Source organism: Henckelia pumila, chromosome 3 (genome assembly GCF_033568475.1).
Source record: "Henckelia pumila isolate YLH828 chromosome 3, ASM3356847v2, whole genome shotgun sequence".
In the NCBI taxonomy this organism is placed as follows: Eukaryota; Viridiplantae; Streptophyta; class Magnoliopsida; order Lamiales; family Gesneriaceae; genus Henckelia; species Henckelia pumila.
Genome location: NC_133122.1, coordinates 6,045,486 through 6,052,077, shown reverse-complemented (window position 1 = coordinate 6,052,077; position 6,592 = coordinate 6,045,486).

Here is a 6,592-nt window from a genome sequence, read left to right as displayed (position 1 = left end):
GGACTTCGGTCCGTGATCATGGGGTACGAGTGATTTGGCTCATACAGAAGTTGGCGACCCTAGATTTGGTGTTGGAGCATGAACTCAATGTGGATTTATTGCTTCTGTCTCTTCCTTCTTCATTTGATGGATTTGTGATAAATTTTAATATGAACAAGATAGAGGCCACCCTAGAAGAGATGGTCAATATGCTCGTTACATATGAATCCACACTTAAGAAGGATAAGCCAGCTTTCTTGGTGGGCTCCTCATCTTCTGCTAAGAAGGGGCCAAGTATGAAGGGCAAGAAACGTTCTACCCCACCCAAGAAAGTCGAGCCCGAGAAGAAGCAAAAGACAAAGGCTTCAAACAATGGAAAATCCAAGGATGTTTTCCATTACTGCAAGAAGCTGGGTCATTGGAAGCGCAACTGCAAGGAATATCTTGAGCAGTTGGGAACTGCAAAGGGTATGTTCTATATTGAAATAAACATGTCACTTAATACAACTTCTTGGGTATTGGATACCGGATGTGGATCTCACATTTGCAATGATTTGCAGGTGATGACAAGAAGTCGCAGGCTTAGAATGGGTGAGACCCAGCTGAGGCTCGGGAATGGTTCCAGAGTTGAAGCTACGGCCATTGGAGATGTTTGTTTGACTTTGCAGAACGGTTTTAAATTATTGTTAAGAGATGTTTTATTTGTGCCAGATTTAATTAAAAACATTATTTCTATTTCTATGCTTGATAGAGATGGTTATTCTTGCAATTTTGTGAATGAGATTTGCAATATTTACAAGAATGAATGTTTAATTGGAAATGGACAACTTGAAAACGATCTATACAACTTAAAACTAAAAGACGTTCCAGTGAATTATGTTGATAAACCGGCGACAACAAACAAAAGGAAAATCGATAGTCAAAACCCGGCAAACCTTTGGCATGCTAGGCTAGGTCATATTTCCTCAAGGAGGATGAACAAGCTAGTGGGAGAGGGCATGTTTGATATGTCTGATATTAATTCTCTACCTACTTGTGAATCCTGCCTAAAAGGAAAAATGACTAAATCTCCTTTTAAGGGGAAACCTGAGCGTAGTCAGAATCTGTTGGATTTGATCCATACAGATGTTTGTGGTCCATTTAGAGTAGGGACTCAACATGGCCACACCTACTTCATTACCTTTACTGATGATTATTCAAGGTATGGGTATTTATATTTAATGAAATATAAGTCTGAAGCATTTGAAAAGTTCAAAGAATTCAGGGCTGAAGTAGAAAACAAGCTAGGTAAAAGTATTAAAGCACTTCGATCGGATCGAGGTGGAGAATACTTGAGTACCGAGTTTTTGGACTATCTGAAAGAGAATGGGATTCTCTCTCAGTGGACTCCTCCTATGACACCACAGCTTAATGGTGTATCGGAGCGTCGTAATCGAACTTTGTTGGACATGGTTCGATCTATGATGAGCTTCACTGAGCTTCCACCTTCATTTTGGGGCTATGCGCTTGAAACGGCGGTATTGTTGTTGAACAACGTCCACACTAAAGCAGTGGACAAAACACCATACGAGTTATGGAATGGCAAAGCTCCTAAGTATTCGTACTTGAGGATTTGGGGATGTCCTGCTTACGTGAAGCGGACAGTGGGAGATAAGTTGGATAGTCGATCCAGCTTATGTTATTTTGTAGGGTATCCGAAGAATTCAATCGGATATTATTTCTATTATCCTGCTGAAACAAAGGTGTTTGTTTCTAGGAATGCCACCTTCTTGGAGAAGGAGTTCTTATTGGATAAGAAAGGCGAGATGATGGAACTCGAAGAAGTCCGAGAAGAACCCGAAATACAAAATAACGATCCTACACCTCAGGAACCATTGCTGGACACGCCTGCACCTAGAAGATCCGAAAGGACTTCTAGACCTCCAGTTCGATATGGTCTTCTTCTTGAAGGGGATCAAGATGAACCCGACATTGGATGTGATCCAAGAAACTTCAAGGAAGCAATTTCTGATGCGGATTCGAATTTATGGCTTGAAGCTATGCAGTCAGAATTGGATTCGATGCATACAAACCAAGTTTGGTCTTTAGTAGATCCTCCCGATGGAATTGTTCCGATATGGTGCAAATGGATCTACAAAAGAAAGCTTGGGCCTGATGGTAAGGTATTGACCTACAAGGCGCGATTGGTGGCTAAAGGTTATACTCAAAGGCAAGGAGTTGACTATGACGAAACCTTTTCACCAGTTGCAATGTTCAAGTCCATAAGAATCCTAATTGCCATAGCTGCATGGTATGACTATGAGATATGGCAAATGGATGTGAAGACTGCTTTTCTTAATGGAGACATTAAGGAGGAAATCTATATGAAGCAGCCTGAGGGGTACACATCCATGGGAAGCGAGCATAAGGTATGCAAGCTTCAGAGATCAATTTATGGTCTAAAACAAGCATCAAGAAGTTGGAACCAGAAATTTGATGAAACAATAAAAGATTTTGGTTTCATCAAGAACCCGGAGGAACCTTGCGTGTACAAGAAAGTAGTTAAGGATGCGGTGACATTCTTAGTACTTTATGTTGATGACATCCTACTCATTGGGAATGATGTAGGGATGTTGCAGTCAACAAAGATATGGTTATCAGGTAGATTTTCGATGAAGGATTTGGGAGAGGCATCCTACATTCTTGGGATACAGATCTATAGAGATAGGTCTAAGAGAATGATAGGACTCACTCAATCAACCTACATCGATACCATATTGAAACGGTTTTCAATGGATGGGTCCAAAAGAGGACATCTACCCATGTGTCATGGAGTTTCTCTATCCAAGTCTATGTGTCCCAAGACTGATGCAGAGATAGAGAATATGACACATGTACCATATGCGTCAGCTATAGGTAGTATCATGTATGGGATGATATCTACCAGACCGGATGTAGCATTTGCTCTGAGTGTCACGAGCAGATATCAGTCTAATCCTGGTCAAATGCATTGGAAAGCCGTGAAGGACATTCTTAAGTACTTGCGAAGGACTAAGAATATGTTCATGGTGTATGGAGGACGAGATCTCAAATTGGAAGGCTATACCGACTCTAGCTTCCAAAGTGATGTGGATGACTCGAAGTCAACCTCTGGATTTGTGTTCATGCTCAATGGCGGTGCTGTCTCTTGGAAGAGTTCCAAGCAGGACACCACAGCGGATTCCACCACTGAGGCTGAATACATTGCAGCATCAGCTGCTGCTAAAGAGGCCGTTTGGATGAGGAAGTTCGTCCAAGAGTTGGGCGTTATTCCTGAATTTGTTGGTCCAATCCCGGTGTACTGTGACAACACGGGTGCCGTTGCTCAAGCAAAGGAACCAAGGTCTCATCAAAGATCCAAACACGTACTGAGGAAATACCACATAATCCGGGAGATTGTGGAAAGAGGAGACATCATTGTCGAACGAGTGGCCTCTGCAGACAATATCGCTGATCCGCTTACTAAGCCCTTGCCAGGACCATTGTTTGACAAACATCGCGAAGCAATGGGTCTACGTAGTATGACTAGTTGGCTATAGGGCAAGTGGGAGATTGTAAGAGTAGGTGCCCAGTGAGCCAACTGTGTGGCTATGGGCTTTGATGACTCTTTGTATAAACAATCTTTTGTTTAATATTATTTACACTTTTATTAATGGCAATGACTTTATATTACTTCATATTGTTATATTGTGATATAATATTGTTGTTTTGATAAAGACCTTGAATATACTATAGTGTATGTAAGATGTGGTAGAACATGGGGATGTCTATCATGAAATACATCTTATAGTCACTGTATATTCTAAAACCGTTCCTAGTCGATTGAGCCGTCCAATAATAAGGATAAGGATCGCTCGAGTTTGAGACTAGCATTTGCGATGCGGAGTACCACGTTTCATTGGTAGGGAACATGGAGATGTTCGAAGCATGCAAATGGATATTCATAGGATGAATAATCGAACTACCCTATCCGGACTTTCCAAGTGGTTATCACTTATCGAGTGGATAAAGTCCGCGGTTTTGGTTGTACACCATTAGTCCTTACGACTTGAAACATCATGGAGACTCTATATGCTAGTGCTGTGCTTTGACTCGTTTACCGACTCTATGGGGGTCATCAGGTGTCGAGATTGGGTACAGTTACGACACATATAGGAGTCAATGCATTGTTGTCAAGGATTCACCACATACTTGCGAGTGTGGATATCCTATGCGATCTGAGGAGATATTAGTGTGACAAATCTCTGGCCAGAGTACTTGATGTGATTTAAGAAATGGTTTCTTAGTAGCACATGCGATGTCACTAATTTGATCTTCAAGATGCATTGCATAGTTATCGAATCTTGAGCGACTCTCGATATACCAATGGTTGTTGATTCGATCGGGATATATGGATGAAGGGACCGTACTGTACGCTAACCAAAATCTACTGGTTCTTGTAGGCACTATCAGTGATACATAGGGAATCATGGGGCGATGTTGCTAGGCGCTTTACCATGATTCGTTGGGCAAGTCGGAAATTGTTGTTCCGAGTCACAAGGTGTTGTGAGCCCACGGCTAGCTGTATCCCTGAACCATTGAGGGTCACACAGTGTAATGGAGTTTTAATCCCCGTTGAGATAGTTAAATTTAAAGAGTTAAATTTAATGAACTAAGGAGTTGGACTTCTTAAATAAGAGTAAGGGAGTAGGATTTCCTAAAATGACATAGGGATGGACATTTTAGGAAACCACTGAATTCGGATTCAGGAAAATTTATTTTGACTTTAAAATGTGCAGAAATGGTTTCTGTGCACATTGGTAAAATCGGTTTATCAATCGGAGTCACGATGAATTTTATATTAATTTCTGAACGAGCGGGCTTTGCTTGTCGGGCCCTAGCTTATGACTAATGGGCCCTAAGGTATTAGTGGCCTGCATTATAAATAAGTTATTGCAGTACAGAAATTAGACATAACAGGTCATTATTTTGAGAGCAGAATTTTCGAAACCCTAGCCCCTTTCACTCTCACAATTCGGCCGCCCCTCCTTGCTCTATCCGAGAAATTTCGGTCTGTGATTTTGAATCGCAGTCAGGAATAACGAATCAGATTCGTTTAATCTCTTCGCAGAAAACTTCTGATAGATTTTCTAGTGCAATCTATCAGAGGGATTTAAACCCTATTCGTGGACCTGATTGAAGGAGTTCATCGGTTCCTGGGAGAGACAACAAGAGCAGATTAATTCTGTTGGTGTCCATTAATCTCGCTTCGAGATTGAAGGTAAAATTTAATTAATTGTTATTTGAATTTTACACACACAATAATTTAATCGTTGAATGGTTGATACCCACACCATGGAATTGTTCCATGATAAAAATTTTAAACTTCCGCTGCACCGGGTATCAATCGTGATTGATCTGACCGCCAGTTTTTTCCAACAAAGTAGTCAAACGTGAACTTGACATGAGAACCGCATAGCAGTAGTTGACTTAAATAATAGTACTATTATAAAAATTTAGGCCCTGCTGATTCGAAGGCCTTCGACTCTGTGATTGACTTAAATAATAGTACTATTATAAAAATCGTGGCTTGAACTTAGGTGTATATGGTCTTGTGTTAGCCGTATTCTGTATTCAACTATTGAATTAAATTCATGTGCTTAGTTTGATTTTGCAATGTCATGATATTTAGATTATTTCACTCTTGATTAGTTCTGATTTGACATGTTTGCAGGTGTTGGTTGATGAAGCTAGGTTTTGGGGAGCATTTGGATTTTATTCCTTTATTACCTTGGCGTTTCCCTTTGTATGTGATATACTTTATGAATTTGACCTTTTTGTTTCCCTTTGTCATTTGAGTATTACAAACAAAAAAATTGCTCATTACTCCGTTTTAATTAGCTGATGCTATCCCAATATACCTAGAATGATGAAAAGATATGTGAGGATCATGTATGTGATATAATTTATGTTCTTTTGCAGAGTATATGTCCAATATCTTCCTTGTTCTCAAGAAGCTTAAAGTTCCTTGCTAAAACAGATGCATGATAATTAAGTTATACGAGCAATTCCTCCATTTCTTTTTCGGATCAATAAAGACTTAAAGTACTATATAAATAATAATAATAATAACGTTCCATTTAATTTATTAGGAAAATTATTCTCCGTTAGTTTTTCTAATACTCCTTAATCTCTTTTCTAATTTGGTGTTAGATAAGCTGCTTATCTTTCTATTTTGTTTCATTTTCAAATTGGAGTTGTTCGTTAATTGACCGGTTCAATTTGTTTCGCGAATCTCAAATAGTAAGATCTTTGTCAAATTTATTTTCTGGTACTATTATTGGCATCTTTAATATTTCCTCTCTTTTTTACATACTCTTTTAAGAGATGGGATAAGACTTCACTAAGGATTGAGAAGTGGGTAGATTTGTTATTTTCAGTTTCAGTTTAGACTCAGTTTATTGCTTGTTGGGAAGTGGGTAGCTATGCTTGGGGTCATTCATTCGCGGGGAATTGAATATTTCAAGTCACTATTACTTGAACAACAGGCCATTTGTGACTTCGTGTACTGTAGTTTTTGGTACTTTTGGTGTCGCGCGCATTTATAAAACAAAGT